This window comes from Ursus arctos, unplaced genomic scaffold (assembly GCF_023065955.2).
Source record: "Ursus arctos isolate Adak ecotype North America unplaced genomic scaffold, UrsArc2.0 scaffold_5, whole genome shotgun sequence".
Lineage (NCBI taxonomy): Eukaryota > Metazoa > Chordata > Mammalia > Carnivora > Ursidae > Ursus > Ursus arctos.
This window is the reverse complement of record NW_026623067.1, coordinates 36143413-36161251: the sequence shown is the minus strand read 5'-3', so window position 1 is coordinate 36161251 and position 17839 is coordinate 36143413. Positions and strand designations below refer to the sequence as shown.

General features: G+C 46.2%; 1 long non-coding RNA gene across 1 annotated transcript in view; it reads right to left on the bottom strand.

Annotated features, from left to right (window-relative positions):
- The window catches only part of LOC123001520 (uncharacterized), a 38512-nt gene extending 31078 nt beyond the window's left edge, over positions 1–7434 (bottom strand). Inside the window, exons 1-2 of the long non-coding RNA XR_006410507.3 lie at positions 7377–7434; positions 6313–6536 (exon numbers count right to left, since the gene is read on the bottom strand). This is a non-coding gene — a long non-coding RNA (uncharacterized LOC123001520). The remainder of the gene's footprint in view (positions 1–6312; positions 6537–7376) is intronic.
- Positions 7435–17839: the final 10405 nt, after the last annotated feature.

Below are 17839 nucleotides of genomic sequence, written 5' to 3'. Positions count from 1 at the left end.
CCGTGTAAAATACAGGGCTTCACAGACCCCTAGCTTAGTGAGCAACCCTGGGGATGGTGGGAAGGAGGCAGAGCCGTACCTGGGAGCCCAGAGCCCATTCTCAGGATAAGTGTGTCATTAAACACTCTAGTCCTTTGTCTTACAGTCAGACGTTTATACAGCTCTTCTGTTGCCCCATACTTTCACTTCTTAAGGAATCAAAATTTTAGTACTTTAAGGGGACCTTGCTACTTTAGTCCCCTTATTAAAAAGAAAAGAAAGCTGAAGCCCAGAGACAACATAATGACCTGTCATGCTTGTGCGGCAAATTAGCAAAGCCAACATGAACACCTGATGTTACAGCTCCAAATTCTTTGCTCTTAACACATGGATGGTCTTGTTATTCTTCATCAAAACTCCATTCTCCCCCTTGTTAGGGATGAGAAAAGGGAAGATCAGAGAGTGAGTGGCTTGATGCCAAAGAGAGAGCTGGGAGGGGAAATGTGGCCAACCTCCAGGTGGGGTTATGAAACCTGTTTTGAAGTCACTTCCCTGTGAGTCAGGGTTGGCTTAAGTGGGTAGATTAACTTGATTCTCCAGCCCCCAGGGTTCCAAATTAGCCCCATCTAGGTTTCCCTGTCAGACTTCCAGCTCTTCCACTCTACTGAGATACCCTGGGCTCAGCCCCTTTTGCTCAGTTCTCCATCCCCACACAAAGGAAACCTAGAGGACAAGCCCATTTCCCAGGGGAGCCTGGAGACCAGGAAAGGAGGGTGGAAACTTCAGAGAGAGGCTCTCCAGAGGACTGGCAAGGATCTTCTAAGGTAAAGGCAAAGATGCAGGGATATTCTGCTACATGGGGGAAGGTAGGTAGGAGATGGGAGCTGGGTTTAAGAAGGAGGAATAATCAGGGTGTGATGTGGGGACACCTGCCCCTGTTACATGGCTGTCCAGAGCCACTCCTTGGGAAGGGGTGGGATGCACCAACCACCTCAAGACACAATTCCCACTGAAAGGCCTCCAGAAAAGGACTCTATCGGTAACAGGGCAGGATGTCATCTAGGGAAGAGGAGGTGAAGTTCCTTTAGATAAAGTTGCATTCTTGTGCTCAGGGCTAGAGGCCCTCCTTTGCACCCCTGTCAAACTCTGATTCTGAAGATAGGTAGCACAGAAGAAAGGGGCTTCACCCCTCCCTGGGCAGCTGAGCAAATGCCGTCAGAAACCTAGTCTCCTGAGCTTTCTGTTTCTATAGACACAGTCCACTGCCACCCTATTCCTTAAATTAGACTTGTGTTAACCCCTGTCTTATTCTTTCATTCAAGCATTTATAGACATTTCTTGTGTGCTGGGCCTGTGCAAGATGCTGGGATACAGAGGTGAACAACGCAGGCACTATCCCTGCCGTTCAGGAGCAGAAGCAGTTAGCAAGGAGTGACAGAATGAGGAGTGTTAGAGGAGCAGGGATGGGCAGGGTGGCTCCCACTTCATCTGGGAGTGCCTGAGCTGCCTGGTAAGTGGGGGGGGGGGGGGGGGGGGAGGCAGCCTGGAGACACGAGAATTAAGTTTGGAGAGGCAGAGGGGTTGGTCCTGTCTTGATCCAAAGACCAGGATGCCACTTAGATTTCAGGACACTCATTTTTTCACCCTGCTATCATCTTTATTGTTTATTTACAGCTTTATTGAGGTATAATTTATAAACTATAAAGTTCACCCACTGGTAAATATAGTTTAGTGATTCTTTGGAATAAAACTGTACAATTATGCAAACATAATACAGCGCCCATCACCCCAAAATGCTTTGTGCCCTTCTGCAGTCAATCCTGCTCCCACTCCCAGCCCTAGCCAACCACTGATCTGCTTTGTGTCTCCCTAGTTTGCCTTTCTTCGAAACTCTGCATTGCTAGACTAGTACAATATGTAGTCTTTTACATGGTCACACTTATTTGACTTAGCTCCTTTCATTTTAAATGAACTTTTTAGATACATCCATGTTGTTGCATGTTTGCTCCTTTTTTATTGTTGAGGAGTGTGATAGATTAAGAAGCATGTATTTGGTCTCTGTCCCCAGCTCCTGGCACACAGCTCCTAAAACCCTTGGAATCTCCACAGTGATAAGAGTGCATTTCATATGCTAATGAGATGACTGGTGGCTGGGTGCCCCTAGATAGCTTCAGGATGGAGCCAGGTTGCCAGATCAGGCCTTGGAACATTCAGCCCCACATGGAGAAGGGGAGAAGGTCTAGCCATCACCAATGGCTAATGATTTAATCAATGATGTCTGCATAATGGTGCTTCCATTAAAACCCCTAAATTATGGGGTTCAGAGAGCTTCCAGGTAGTTGAACACACTGAGGCACAGGGAGGGCTCGTTGTAATTCCATATGAATTTGAGGATCAGCTTTTTCATTTCTGCAAAAAAGAGACCACTGGAATTTTTATACAGATTGCACTGAATCTGTAGATTGTTTTGGGTAATATTGCCACATTAAAGATATTAAGTCTTCCAATCCACAAATATGGTATGTCTTTCCATTTATTTAGGTCTTTAGTTTCTTTCAACTGTGCACAAATCTTTCACTTCCTTGGTTAAGTTTATTCCTAGGGGGGCGCCTGGGTGGCACAGCGGTTAAGCGTCTGCCTTCGGCTCAGGGCGTGATCCCGGTGTTATGGGATCGAGCCCCACATCAGGCTCCTCCTCTATGAGCCTGCTTCTTCCTCTCCCACTCCCCCTGCTTGTGTTCCCTCTCTCGCTGGCTGTCTCTATCTCTGTTGAATAAATAAATAAAATCTTAAAAAAAAAAAAAAGTTTATTCGTAGGTATTTTATTCTTTTGAATGCTACTATAAATAGAATTGTTTTCTTAATTTCCTTTTTGGATTGTTCATTGCTGGTGTCATTCTGGTTTTCATTTGCATTTTCCTGATGACTAATGATGTTGAGCATCTTTTCATGTGCTTATTAGCCATTTGTATAGCTCTTTTGGCAGAATGTAATCTTTCATTCTTTTTTCTTTCTCTAGACCTGTTTATTCTATTCCAATGTTTCGTTTTAACTGAAATACAGTTGACAATGTTACATTAGCTTCAGATGTACAACATAGTGATTCCACAACTCTGTAATTATACTGTGCTCACTATAAGCATAGCCACCATCCTAATCTTTCTTTCTTTTTTCTTTTTTAAGAGAGAAGAAGAAGAAGGGGTGGGGGTGGAGAGAGAGGGTGAGGGAGACAAAGAATCTTAAGCAGGCTCCATGCCCAGCTAGGAGCCCGACGCAGACCTCAATCTCACAACCCTGCGATGATGAACTGAGCTGAAATTAAGAGTTGAATGCTTGACCCTGAGATTATGACATAAACTAAAATCAAGAGTTAAATACTTAACCAACTGAGCCACCCAGGCGTTCCTAATCTTTCATTCTTAATCTCCAACTCTGCATTTCCATGAGTGGAGACAGGGGGGAGTCCCTTTGTCTCTCAGATACCCTTCTTCTTCCCTTCTTCCCATTCTCTTTATTTTCAAAAAGTACTTAACAGGTATAGAGGCAGCACAGATCAGGGAGTTTAAGAATACAGGCACTGGAACCAGATGACTATGTCCCACTCTGCCACTTACTAACTACATGACCTTGGACATAATTTAACTTAACCTTACTGAACTTCTCTTTCACTTCCTTTAAGTTTAACATAGGGTGTTTTGTTAAATAAACTGTTTATTCCATTTGTTACATAAAATAAGTGCCTCCCCCAACCAAGCATTGTCCTAGACCCTACATTATAGTCAGGAGCAAAAGACACACAATTGCCATCCCAGTGGGCTTCCAGGCTAGTGGATCACTCTAAAGAATGTGAAATTCCTATTACAATTAACACCTGAAAGAGGGGCACATACGAAAATCTGTTGCACAGGACTCTGACCTGGCCAGAGAGCCTAGAGAAAGATTTTCCAAAAACAATGACACTTGAACTGAGCACAAAGGTGTTGACTAGGCAAAGAGAAGGAGCATCCCAATACTTGGGAGGTGGGAGAGAGTACAGTTGAGGAGGCAGGTGAAGACCAGTGTGGAAGAAGCTCAGAGAATGAAGGAGTGCAACAGAAGATGAAACTAGAAGAGAGGCCAACAAGCACAGAATAGGCTAAACTTCAAGGCCTTGCTGAGAACTTAAAATTTTATTCTGAAGATTATGAAAAGCCATTCAGGTGTTTTAGGCAGGAGGATGACAATTCAGATTTTTGAAATTTGTTTCATATTTGAGAAGAAAGTGTGGGGCTGAGTCTTGAAGCATTGGAACACTTAACATCCAAGTAGAACACTGTTCATCAAGACATACAAGCCATGAAAAAGAGGGCTTCAAGAAGAGATGATCACATACAAGTCAAATGCTGCTGAAAATTACTGAACTAAGATGAGAACTAAAAAAATCTATTGGATTCAGAAATACGAGGTCCCCGGTAACATCTGAGGAGCCCCCAAACACCACTGCTCAGCCTCCAGAGCCTGTCTGCCATCTCCAGCAGCTCCTGCCTCTGGCAGATCAGAACAAGTCTTTCTCATTAAGTTTCTTAGGAGGATTCCCTGGCAGCTCTCCTGGCTGGCTGCACTGGCTGTGTCATGGGGTGAGGCCAGTTCAACCATGTCTGCCCACCTCATCTAACCATCTCATCCACCTTGCTGTTTGGGAGCCAGATGTACCTACTGGGTGCCAGCATAAGGACAGCCTCTTACTATGGTTCAGCACTACTCTGAAGTCAGACACCAATTCCTATCACAGCTCTACCACTTATCAAGATCTTGGTGAAAGATGCTTACATGGATGGAACTGTTTTCCAACCTGTAAAACACTGTGATTAAATGTGAGAGTGAAGCATGTACCAAGTCCTCTACAAACAGTATTGGCTATCATAGGTTCATATTCATTCATTCATAGTCATTCAATAATTGTTTATGATGCCAGGCAATGGGGCCTGTTGTAGCCAACAAGATAGACACCATCCATGTCAACAAGGAGTGCCCAATCTAGTGAGGAACCCAGTCAAGTAAAACTTCGATGTTTTGTTGAGAAAGGCACAGGACACTGGGAGAAGGACTGGGTGGTGGCGGGACTAAAAATTGCACCCAACCTAGTCTTGGGAAGGGAGGGTTTGGTTTTCCTTTTGGCAAGATCACTTGTTACAGCATGAAGAGGGGGTTGGTGCCACTGACAAGAGGTTTAGTTACTGTCCTTAAAGATAATATAACTTGGTTGAGAAAGCAAGCAGAGGAAAACAAGAACAAAAAATGCATAGAAATACCAGGCAACCATCTTACTGGTGTCACACTGGCTTCTTCTGCAAAAAGTCTCAGCTTATCAATTCCCAGGTTCCAAATATTCGCACCTAAGAGAGGCCCAAAAGCCAGGCCCTAGGGCCACTGTTAATCTACCTCTCTCAAAGCAGGGAGCAGCCCAGGATCCCTACTGCTTCATCGGGCTTTCTGAGGCTCAAAGCCCTTTCACCCAGAATAGAACACAAGGCCTGCCCCACAGACGCCTGGGGTTCCTGTAAATTCTGTAACTGGAGAGATGGCTGCTGGAGCTCCCTGGCTGCTCCCTGGCTTCTCTCAGGCCTTCCCCCTCTGCTAGGCTCAGCTATAAATAGCTTGCTGGTTTCCAGCAGGGGATCTCCCAGCCCTGCAAGGAGCAAGCTCCGCCTTCTCACCCTGTACTGCCCTCAGCCTAGAGCTGAAGGCTGTGGTGGATGGCAGGGGGAAGGAGAGGAGGGGAGGGCAGGAACCAGCACCACAGAGAAGCTGGCCTCTGGACTACATTACCCACAATCCTAGACAGTGGCTGGGAAGAGGCGGCTGCTGGGGGCCTGCAGCCTTAGATGGGAAAACAAGGCCACAGTCATCTAAGGCCCTCGGTATGCAGACCAGGCCCTGAAACCCAGGTTGTTGTTGTTGTTGTTGTTGTTTTCCCAAAAATCTAACTCCTAAACCCTCAGTCCTGGACCTTAGAGATCATCTCCTCTCCATGCATCCAATTCACAGGCACTCAGCCTACCTGGTGTCAGGGAGACCAACAAAGCTCATTATTGTTTAGCCTTATTCAGAGTGTGTGTGTGTGAGTAAGCAAGCATAAGCGAGCATAAGCGTGTGTGTGTGAGCGTGAGCACACACGTGCATGCACTCATATACACCCATGTGCACAACCAAGAAACTGGAAGCCTGTGAGGGATCAAGCCCAAAGGCTGCTTGGCACTAGAAGCCCCTTCTGGGGCATATTCCCTGACTCAGACTCAAGCTCTGAGCTTTTCTTTCCCTGCCTCACCTGAGGCAGAACAATCAGGGGCTCACCGGTTGATCCAGCAGAAAGCCTGTATGCTGATGATGTGTTGCACTTCTGGAAGAGCTGGGGGGTGGGGGTTCAGGAGCTGCTGCTGGTTTGGTCTGCTGAGGTCTGGTACCTCTCTCTGACCTTTGCTCATCTCCAGGTAGACAGATCAGGATAACCACGTGGCTGGGCCAGGTTTAAGTCCCTGAAGGTGCTGCAGGGAGGGCCTGTAAGGACTTGCTGGTTCCTGTAGTGGATAAACCAGAGTTGTTAGGCTGAACAGTGGGGGCCATCCAGGGTGGTGAGGGCACCCAGTGTGCACTGCTCCAGACCTCAGCCCCACGGCAGGTGTACACCTGCCTCAGCTCTGCCCCCCCCCCCAATCCCTCCAACCTTCCCTAAAGAGTCAAACTATTTATGTAGAGTTCTGGGGCTCATGAAACTCCACACCGCAAGGAGCACAGCGTGTTAGGGGCCAGACCTAAAGTCAGGGACCCCTGTCCATGGTGAAACGGCACTGGGGTCTAAAACGGAGTCCTTTCCGTCTTTTTCCTCACCAGATACAACTCTCACTGAGTTAGGCACCAGGAATGCAACGATGAGTGAGATCAAATAGCAGTCTCAATAAATAAACGGTGTACAATACTGTGTCATTACACATGACATGCCTAGCAGTTGGGGGTGGGAAGGATTTCCAGATGGCCACATGTCTCAACCAAGTAAAGGATGAGCAGGAGTTCTACGAGAATGGTGTGGGAAGGGCATTCCAGGCAGAGCCGACGACAGCTCGAGTAAAGGCAGGAAGACGCAACAAACAGCAAGGAGGGAGGAAAGGACAAATACCAAACAGCCGCTTGCAACAACAAGCGGAACTGGCCTTCACACCAGGGTTAGGAGTTTGGGCTTCAGGCCCTGGGCTGGGGGCCGCGGAGGGCTCTCCAGCAAGGTGTGCTGTGTTCAGAAATGGGGGTGTACAGGGGGGCAAAAAATGAAACCGGTAGGACTGGTGGGAACCTCAGCCCTTCTGGGGACGGAGGAAGGCACGCTGCCTACATGCAGACTCCCAAGTCCGCCTGTCCGCGTTTACCTCAGCCAGGCCCGGCCGCGAGGAGGCCAGGCCGCGCGTTCCCAGCGCCGCCGGCCGCCCCCTCCTTGGCAGCGGGTCCCCTGGCCGCTGGCTCCCGCCCACAGCCGCCCGCGGGCCGTCTGCCAGCCGCGCCGGGAAGGAAGCGCCTTGTTTGGGCCTCGAACAGGGAGGAAGCGCCTTGTAGGGCCCGGGGAGGAAGCGCCAAACATGGCGAGGGGCGGGCGGGGGCGGGCCGGGGGCGGGCAGTGCGCCCAGAATGGAGGCCGCTTCCGGCGCCGCGCCGCACCACCCCCACCGCGCGCCTGGCCGCCGGGCCCCTCCCAGGCCGCGGCCCGCGCCCCCTGCGGTCCCCTCCTCCTCCAGCCGCTCTTCGGGCGGGGGTGGGCAGGAATGGGGGGGCTGCAGGGAGCTCCCGGCGGCCGGCGCGGCGGGGGATCCAGCCTGGCTTAGACGCCTGGCGGAGCTGAGTTGGATTTCCAGTTCCGCCGTGCACTCGCTCTGTGACCTTGAGTAAAGCGGCTTCGTCTCTGAGCCTCCGTTTCCTCTTCGAAAATGAGAGGATTCCCGTTAAGCACCTCCTCCAGGGAGCACGGCCCTCGTCGGCAGTTCTGTCACCCTAACAATTGAAAGGGGCGGGGGCGGTTTTTTCAGTCACCTGTTGCCTGTGTCCCTTAAGCCTCTCCCCAGCCAACTCTTGGGGACCTGGATGAAGGGCTGTCTTGGAGGTGACGGCTTCAGAAAAGATCTTTCCAGAAGAAAATAGGGCAACTTTAAGGTCTGGTTTTCCCTTCGAGTCTGTGAGGTTTACACAGGGTTCCAATCCCAGCTTCTCCGCTTAACCAACTGGTCGATGCTGGGAAGGTAGTTACCTTCCCTGAATCTTAATTTCCTCATAGGTGAAATTGAGGTAATAATTCCTGATTTGTGAAGTTGTATTGATAAGCAAATGGAGTCTCTCTGTGTGTGTAAAGTGCCTGACATGGAGTAGATGCTTAATTAATGTCACTTCCTCTGTGCACTTTCCCAGCAGGGAGGTGGGAGAAGAAAATATGAAGGGCTTGAGTAGCTAGCTGGCCTTTCTTCTGTCCGTTCTTTGGCATCTCTGGGGCCTTATTGCCAAGACTTGATACCTTTACCAGAGGGGAGTGTGTGTGTGTGTGTGTGTGTGTGTGTGTGTGTGTGGCCCAGGGTTCCCTTTTCTCAGTTCAGCCACCATCCAAATGACCTGTCCTCCCTGCTGCTGCTCTACTCTACCTACCCCGGAGCATTGGTGACCTGGACCATCTGGCAAGGGCAAAAAGAACTTATAGGAAGTTGAAGTTCCCATCACAGCCAGAATCTGGTATCTAGGACACCATCCCCTCCTATGCCTGCTGTCAGTACCACACCCACACATTTCAACAAGAGATGGGTATCAATCTCAGAAATATATTTCCCAATCCTCCCTTATTGTCCCTGCCCTGCCCTCATCAGCTCTGCCTGTCCTGGAGTCCCATTTAAATCCAACCTGAATCTTGCTGTCTCTCAGTCCAAGCCCCATCCTGCTGAGCTGCAGTTAGCAGCCCCTAAGAGGTTCCAGGCAAGTTTGTGGACACACACAATAGATGTGTGTCACCCACGGCCTTGTTTCCTTTCATCCTTGTTGGGCAAGGAGGCTGTCGTTGGCATGGTAACCTTTCCTATAAAAGTTGCAGCCCTCAAGGATGTTTTTCAGTTCCAGCAGGGACATAGCTGCTTCCCTTCACCGTAAATCATTGGGTGACACGTAGCTGTGTCATTCTGGCTTCCCCCAGAATGGGGACATGGTGCTGGTGGCACAAAAGAAGGTCTGGTTCATGGAGGGCAGCAGAGGGCTTAAGGGAGAGGCTGATTGGATCTCTGAGGAACAGGTTCCTTCTGCCCTATGTGTTGATCCTCCACGGCCCAGAGAAACCAGTTCTGAGGCCCAGAATATTTAGGGAACCTCTCCAGATCTCGTGGTGAATGATAAACACGTATCTTCACTAAAACCAGGCACCCAACAAATGGCATGACGCCCAGTGCTTAATTCTGTAGAATAAGCTGATAAACCATAAAGCCTCCAGAATCTAGTGATTTCCTTTCTCCTCAATCCCTCTGTGGAATACATGAATATTTATTAACCATATATTGTGTCATAGTTTCCCATACATTATTTCAACTGATTCTCCCCAAGTTCCTATGAGAGAGGTATTAGGATACTCATTTTAAAATTTGGGCAAAGATCTCATGCAACTTCACCAAAAATCACACGGTCATGGAGTGGTGGCATCGGGACTTGAACCCAGATCTTCAGATTACCAATCTCACACTCTTTATACTAGGGCTTGTGTTCCTTTGTATTTGCAATCTTGCTACTGAGAAAGAAATCCTTCCCTGCCTGGGTCCCAAGCCACTGCCCTTGTAGGAGGAACAAAATGGGCATTGGCAACAGTCTCCATGGCCGCGGGGTCCTGTATGGCTCTGTGCGACAATGCAGCTGCAGCAGCAGCAGCGTCCTCCAACTTGAGGCTTCCCCATGCCAGCTGCCTTGTCTCCGTCATGGAGTTTCCCCGGCAGAGGGCAAGCTGAGGGAAAGTGGTTCCCAGCTGCCAGCTTCGTCTAGGCAAAATTGCATTAGAGCCAGCCCCGGCTTCCCTCGGTCCCTCCAGAGTGAGCACATTCAGCTCCCCCGCAAAAAGGAGGGGGAGAGAGACACGGAGAAAAAAAGGAAACTTCCATTTCTTTCCCCGGCTGGGAAACACTGGGCTTCAAGATGTCACTCATCTTGTAGGTGGGGAAGATTAATACTGATCCTCTTGAGATTATAGAAGTCTCTAAAATGAACCCTTGGGCAAGAGCTTTGCCCAGGAGAGACATTAGTAGAAAAGCCCTGGATTTGACTGTGGTGGGAGGGGAGGAGAGGCAGGTTTCAGGAGGGAGAGAGACTCCTGGATCATTTTTCTTTCTGCAAGTCTTCTGTCCAAAAAGATGAGAAGAGTCCTGGCAACTGGAACAGGGTGAGGAAGAAAGCAGTAGGAGAAGGGCACTGGCAGGTAGTGACCTCAGGCAAAACAAAGGAAGTATTAATGGTATTAATGGTTAATATTTATGTATAACTATTGTGTCAACCATGCTTCATTTATTATCTTATTGAATCGCTTCCCTCAGGTAGATCCTACTGTTATCCCTGTTTTAGAGATAAAGAAACTGAAGTTTGTGAGCTCCTCAATAACAAGAGCTCCCAGTTAATGGGAGTGGGCCAGGCACTCTGTAGACATTATCTCATTATAATCCTCACCACCCACCAATGAGATGGAACCATTATGCCCATGAAACCTGAGGCTCACCACGTAGGGAACTTGTCTGTGATCACTAAATAACGTAAGTGGCAGAGTGAAGGATTAGAATTTGATTCTGTGGCTCTAGAACACCTGGGCTTGACTACTTGGCCTTGCTGCCACCATGGCTTCTCCATGTCTTCAGGGGCTCCTGCTCGCATAGGCTGAGACCACAAAAATCTGCCCACACCTACATTTCTGTAGCGCTCACCACACAGGCGAGAACCTGGCCAGGAGTGTTCACTCGCTTTAGTTCAGACTTGCCACCAGACTATTTCTAGGGGTTCGACAGATGGGCCCGGGTCACATGGGCCTGTGTCTTGGGGCTCTGGTCGTCTCCAATCCAGATTCCCAAGGCAAGAGGAAACCTTGCGAAGGCTTCACTACCGCCCCCCCCCCCCATGCCTTGACATTTCCCTAAGAGAAGAAAAAATGTATAAATCGAACAGCCCTCAGGAGGTCTCTGTAATGCCCAAGGGAGGTACTTTTTGGAGAAGAGGCTGAAGAACCCAGCGATCAATCTGGGAGACCACAGAGTGGCAAGACTCCCTGTGGCCTCTCCCAGAGGCTCCTCTGCCTTGTTACAGGAGCAGACTCCACCACTCCCACCCCTGCTGCAGGGCTGTGGGGGTGGGAAACACTTGGAGTCCTGAGTCAGAGGAACGGTTCCACTTCACTTTCCCTGGAATAGCAAGTCAAGGATGCAGCAGTCTATGTAGAGAGAAAGGGGAACTGGAAAGTGAAAGAGGATAATGCTCCTTTCTTTCTAAAAAATTCCCTACCATCTCTTTTATGTTTAAAACATGCTATGTATTTTCTATTCCATTCATGTATTTTTATGCATATTCGTTGCAGGAAGTACATGTGATGATAATAAGATTTATTAGTGTGAGTGTTCCTCCATTTTTTCTCTCCTTTTACCTATCCATTAAAAGTTTTCCAGCTTAGAATCCAATACCACTTTCCAGTTTCAAAAGAGTTTGGTCGTTGCCAGCCCAATTCCTGGATCTTTTTTCATGTAGAATCAGAAATGCTGGGGAAGGGGGAGGGAGGTGCTGCTGGTTAGAGAGAAAGAATGAGATGTAGAGCCTGAGAGGCTGGGAGAGGGAAAATTTCGGGGAGAGAGGCTAAACTGATCTATATGATAAAGAACAAGGAAGGGGAAGGGAAAGATGTTGGAAAAGGAGAAGTAGGAGGAATTTTACGAAGTATCACTATGGGGCATTAAATGGATCCCCTATAATTCCTCAAGTAGAGATTGGAATAAATTTTTTGTTTTCTGGCTGCAGGATTATAATTATAACTCCACCTAGAGCCTTGACCATGTAGGGACCCAGAATTTATTAGGGTTCCATATAGGAAAGTACAAAATATCATTGTTTGATAAAAGGAAGAAAAAAGGCAAGTATTTATCTTGCCCTTTTTTTTAACAAGTTTTTTTTTTTTTTGATTAAGTAAACTCTACCCCAACGTTGGGCTTGAACTTATATAATCCTGAGATCAAGAGTCACGTGCTCTAGTGACTGAGCCAGCCAGGCACCCCTTAACAAATGTCATTTAGTCTCAATTCTTTGTTGTTAGATTCTGGCTAATAAATGAAATGGAATGACAGAATTATAAAATCACCATTTTGTAACCTCTATGAGATAATGGGTTTAGACAAGGATCATCAATCATCAGGGATTCTATCTATTCAGTCCTTAAAGACTGAAGGAACTTTCTAATCCCATTAATACTTGAACCCACCAATTAATTCTAACATCACAAAAAGAGCCCACTCAAGAGAAGTGAAAACATGTTCACATAGAAATCTATACATAATGTTCATAGCAGCAGCGTTATTTGTAATGGTCAAAAGTGGAACAATCTAAATGACCATTAACTGTTGAATGGGTAAACAAAAAAGTGGTACGTCCATACAACGGAATAGCATCCAGCCTCAAAATAGAATGAAGTACTGATACGTACCGTAACATGGATGAACCTAACAAGCATTATGCTAAGTGAACAGAGCCAGATAAAGAAGGCTACATAGTGTACGATTCCATTTCTATGAAATGTCCAGAACAGGCAAATCCACAAAAAGAGAAAGGAGATTAGTGGTTGCCAGGTGGTGGAGTGGGGAGCTGGGATGAGGAGTGACTGCTAACAGTTATGAGATTTCTTTTGGGGGTGATGGTCATGTTCTGGAATTAGAGAGTAGCCATGGTGGTACAACATTGTGAATATATGAAAAACCACTGAATTGTTGGGGCGCCTGGGTGGCTCAGTCCTTAAGCGTCTGCCTTCGGCTCAGGGCGTGATCCCGGCATTATGGGATCGAGCCCCACATCAGGCTCCTCTGCTATGAGCCTGCTTCTTCCTCTCCCACTCCCCCTGCTTGTGTTCCGTCTCTCGCTGGCTGTCTCTATCTCTGTCAAATAAATAAATAAAATCTTTAAAAAAAAAAAAACAACCACTGAATTGTACACTTTAAAGTGAAGAATTTTACGTTATATGTATTTCAATTTTTAAAATATATCTAGAAAATTAGACAACCAAAAAAGATGTACCTCGTAATGTTACAACAGCAAGTAAATAGCATCTCTTAAAAAATGAACCTGAATGTAATCAAGCCTTTAGGTATAACACCCAGTTTATAGGAACTTCATGGGATAGAAGGACATATTAAACAACCTTACAGTGGGGGGTGGAAAAAAGAGTGCAATTTGTCAAATTCCAAAAGTAGGGAATTCTTCAGCACAAATAACCTGATTTCTTAAATAAAGGCCAAGGGGAACTATTATAGACGAAAAGAACCTTAAGAGATATATAAACCAAATGCAAAGCGTGGTTTTTCTAAGGCCCTGCTTTAATCAAAAGACCTTAAAAAATACTCATAAAGATATATATTGAAGTATTTACACATAAAATTATATAATGCCTGGGATTTCTTCAAATCAATCCAGTGTGTGGTGGCAGAGGAGGGTGGTATAGACAACACCAGACAGCCTGTGAATTGGCAGTTGTTGAACTACTTGATAGATACAAAGAGGTTTATTACATTATTCTCTCTTCCTTTTGTGAATGTTTTAAAACTTACACAGAAAATATGAGCTATATGTGGCACCTGGCTGGCTCAGTTGGGAGAGTGTGCACTTCTTGATCTCAGGGTCGTGGGTTCGAGCCCCACACTGGGTGTAAAGATTACTTGAAAAAATAAAATCTTAAAAGATATATATAAGGCTTTGATTGCCCATTAAATTGGAGCATATTTACAAGTTCTAACTTACTGGAAGGAAAATGGGCTAAAATCGAATAGTTGGGCTTGAGATGACTCATACTTTATTACAAGCCGAAATTAAAGAGCGTGTATAGAATCTCAGATGCCCAGCCCAAATTATTGTTATCATTACTGTTATTATGGCAATAACTAAATTGCAAGTGGAGCAAGGGCACGAGGACCCTCCCAGGGAGGCAGGAAGTAGTACGGCCTTTCAAACACCCCAGAAACACTGTCATACTAAGTTGTTGGTCTTCCCTCTAACAACACTTGAGTCCTTGTTGCCTCTAGGAAAAGTACAGGCTTCCAAATCTGGCCCGGACCTGCCTTTCCAGCCGTATTCCCTGCCCCTCCTCTCCTTGCTTCCTGGCCACACTACCATTAACTCATTGGTTTCTGAACACACCTCCTTGCCTTTAAATCCTTGCCTGTAAATCCTTCTGTGAACTCCCAATCTTTCTTCCACACCCTTTTCCTACATCTCCTTCTCCTGGACAGAATTAGTCATTCCCCTATTCCATATGCAGCTCTAATATATCACACTGTAAGGTACTTATTTATGTCCAAATCTCCCCCACACCCAATTCTGTGCTGCCCCAGACTCTGTCTTGTTTATCTGTGCACACTCAGGGTCTAACATAAAGAAGGTATTGTATAAATGCTTTTTGGATAACAGACTGGAACTGAAGCAACAGCATAGACTTTGGATGGCCCAGTTCTGAGTGTGGTCCCCAAGAAAGTTACCTAGACTTGTGCTCTTCCTTTTATGTGCCTAGTAAGTGGGGACTCCATAAAGCAAACAGTCTGATCTAAGAATAACCAATAAGACCACCTGGTTAATATCAACTCAGCAGTAAGCAGAAGAAAGAAATTTAAGAGAAAGGCTTGGAGCCTAGTGGCATGCATGAATTGTATATTAGAAATGGGGATAGAGATAGTTCAATGATGGGTCAAGATTTCAAGAGTTCTCCAAGACATTGTTGAGGGAGCTCAGCAAGTTAATAAAATAACAACCCTTCCTGATATTTAGAAAAACCTACAGCCCTCAAATTTAGAAGCCAGCAGCAGTTCTCCAGTGCTTCTATCCTGCTAGCCCCCAAAAGATGACCCACCCACAAGGAAACAGGCAATTTGTGTCCACACAGCAGAGAACCTAGAACCCTGAGTCTCTAGAAAATCTTTCTTTATTCTTAAGCACTCTTCTTTAACACCTTACAACTGAAGGGGCAGATCCCTGCAGGGGGAAAGAATACTCAATCAGGGAACCTTCATGAAGACCCCCACATCATGCCAGATTCTAGAAAATAATTATTTGCTTGGTCTTATTTTTCCTTTTACTTTCATAAATAGAATGATTTCCTTTTCTTTTTTCTTTACATTTTCTTTAAAGATTTTATTTTTGCGGCATCTGGGTGGCTCAGATGGTTAAGCATCTACCTTAAGCTCAGGTCGTGATCCCAGGGTGCTGGGATCGAGCCCCATGTCTGGCTCCCGGCTCAGTTTCCTTCCCCTCTGCTTCTCCCTCTCTCCCCTGCTCATGCTCTCTCTCTCTGTCTCTCTCTCTCAAGTGAATAAATAAAATCTTTTTAAAAAATAAAAGATAAAATAAGTAAAGTTTTTATTTTTAAATGATCTCTACATTCAATGTAGTGCTCAAACTCACAACCCTGAGATCAGGAGCAGCATGCCCTACCGACTGAGCCAGCCAGGCACCCTCTTAATTACCCCCTTTTTAAAGGACACAGTTTACAGGCTGCCTGTTCGGCGGGAGAGGTTAGGAATACTCCCAAGTTACTCCTGGCCTCATCACTGCCTCATCACTGATTTGAGAAGGTTTACAAGTCAAGTGGACCTGAGAGTACTAAATAGGTGGTTCTGAGAAGACAGCTGGAGATGTTGGCATTGAGATGACTGAAAATTGGTTGTGATAAGGCTGCCAGAGGAGATTCACTGTCTCTGAGAAGCCAGTTTGAGGAAACTCATAGTTGGCTCTAGAGAGATTCTGAGTTGGGGCACCTGGGTGGCTCAGTTAAGCATGTGACTCTTGATTTTGGCTCAAGTCATGATCTCAGGGTCATGAGATCGAGCCCTGCATGGAGCCCCACATAGAGTCTGCTTGTCTGCCCCCCCCCCCACTCTCTCTAAGATAAATAAATAAATAAAAATTTTAAAAAAATAAATTTAAAGGTGATTGGAAGGCTGGGAGGATTTTTCTTTCTTTCTCTCAGACCCCCTCCAAATCCCCTGGACCAACTCACCCACAATAGATTTTCCATTCATTTGTTGAATAAAGGAAGAACAGTTTGGTTCTCAGGAGTCTGGTTATTGGCTCTGAAAAGGTTCTGGGGTGAGAAGTTGGTTCTGAGGAGAAATGAGTTTTAGAAAAGGCTGAAATCATTTTCTCTGAGAAGGGTACCCATTACTGTTTGTGTGGAAACTCGACTTCTGGATTTGCTTGGGAAGTGAGGAGGCACTCTAACCCAGGTGGGCAGACTGATTTATCTGGGTCACAGGGATTGAAAAAGACACTTCGGGATAGACTCGTTTCCATCTATTTGCCTCCCCAGATTTTTAAAGTCCTTTCCTTCAAAATGAATCCCTAAGTAAGAGTCAGGAGGACCTCCACCCCCCACTACTGTAGGGCCAGCTCTTCACCCTCCAGCTTGCAAATCAGCACCACAATCTTAGAGAGCTATGTCCTCTGAGCAGAGGGTCTGTTCAGAGCACAGGCCAGGGCAGCTAGCAGGAGAGAGGGCCCAAGAGGTTCACCCTCAAAGATGGAGGACAGGTCTGTAGGGTAGAATTAACATTACATAGCCCACCTGGAGAATGGGCACTCAAAGACCAGGAAGGAAAAGGTTTTTAAAATCTAGATTTATTGAAGTGCAAGGGATTTAAAAATAGCATTATTGAGGTATAATTTATATACCATGAAATGCATCCATTTGTACAACTCAATGACTTTTAGTAAATTTACAGTTGTTCAAACATCACAATCAGTTTTAGGACATTTCCACCATCTTCAAAATAGCAAGCTGATTCGCAGTCAATACCTACCCTTACCCCAGCCTCTACTAATCTGCTGTCTCTGTAGATTTGCTTTTTCTGGACATTTCATAAAAATGCAATCATACAGTGTGCACCAAACTTTTTAATCATAATGTTTTGAGGTTTATCTATGTTGAAGCACACGTCTGTATTTTGTTCCTTGTTGAAGAATGGTATTTCATTGTTTGGATATACCACATCTTGTTTATCCATCCACTGGTTGAATAGACATTTGGATCTTTTCCACTTTAGGGCTATTATGAATAATGCTGCTGTGAACATTTATATTCATACCCTTGTACGAACGTGTTTTCATTTCTCCTGGGTACATACCCAGGAATGGAATTGCTGGGTCCTATGGCGAGTGTATGTTTAGCTTTATAAGAAACAGCTAAACTGTTTCCCAAAGTGGTACCTTTTTACATGTCCACCAGCAAGGCATGAGGGCTCCAGTTTTTCCATATTCTCACCAACACTTGTTATTGTCTGTCTGGAAAGGATAACTGTTAAGGATAATTTTCTAAAATACGTAAAGGCATCTCTCCTCACCCCAACCCCGACATATACGCAGGCAGGCAAGTGTCAGTTTATCACCGTTGAGAACACAGAGCCTCAGCTGCCCTTTCCACTCTCAGGCTGTTCTGCAGTTCCAGGCTCCCTGGGCCCAAAGAAGAGAGAGAAAAGTTGTAGTTACAACATTACCTCAGAACTGGGGTGCCTGGGTGGCTCAGTTGGTTAAGCATCTGCCTTCGGCTCAGGTCATGATCCCAGGGTCCTGGAATCAAGCCGCATTGGGCTCTTTGCTCAGCCAGGAG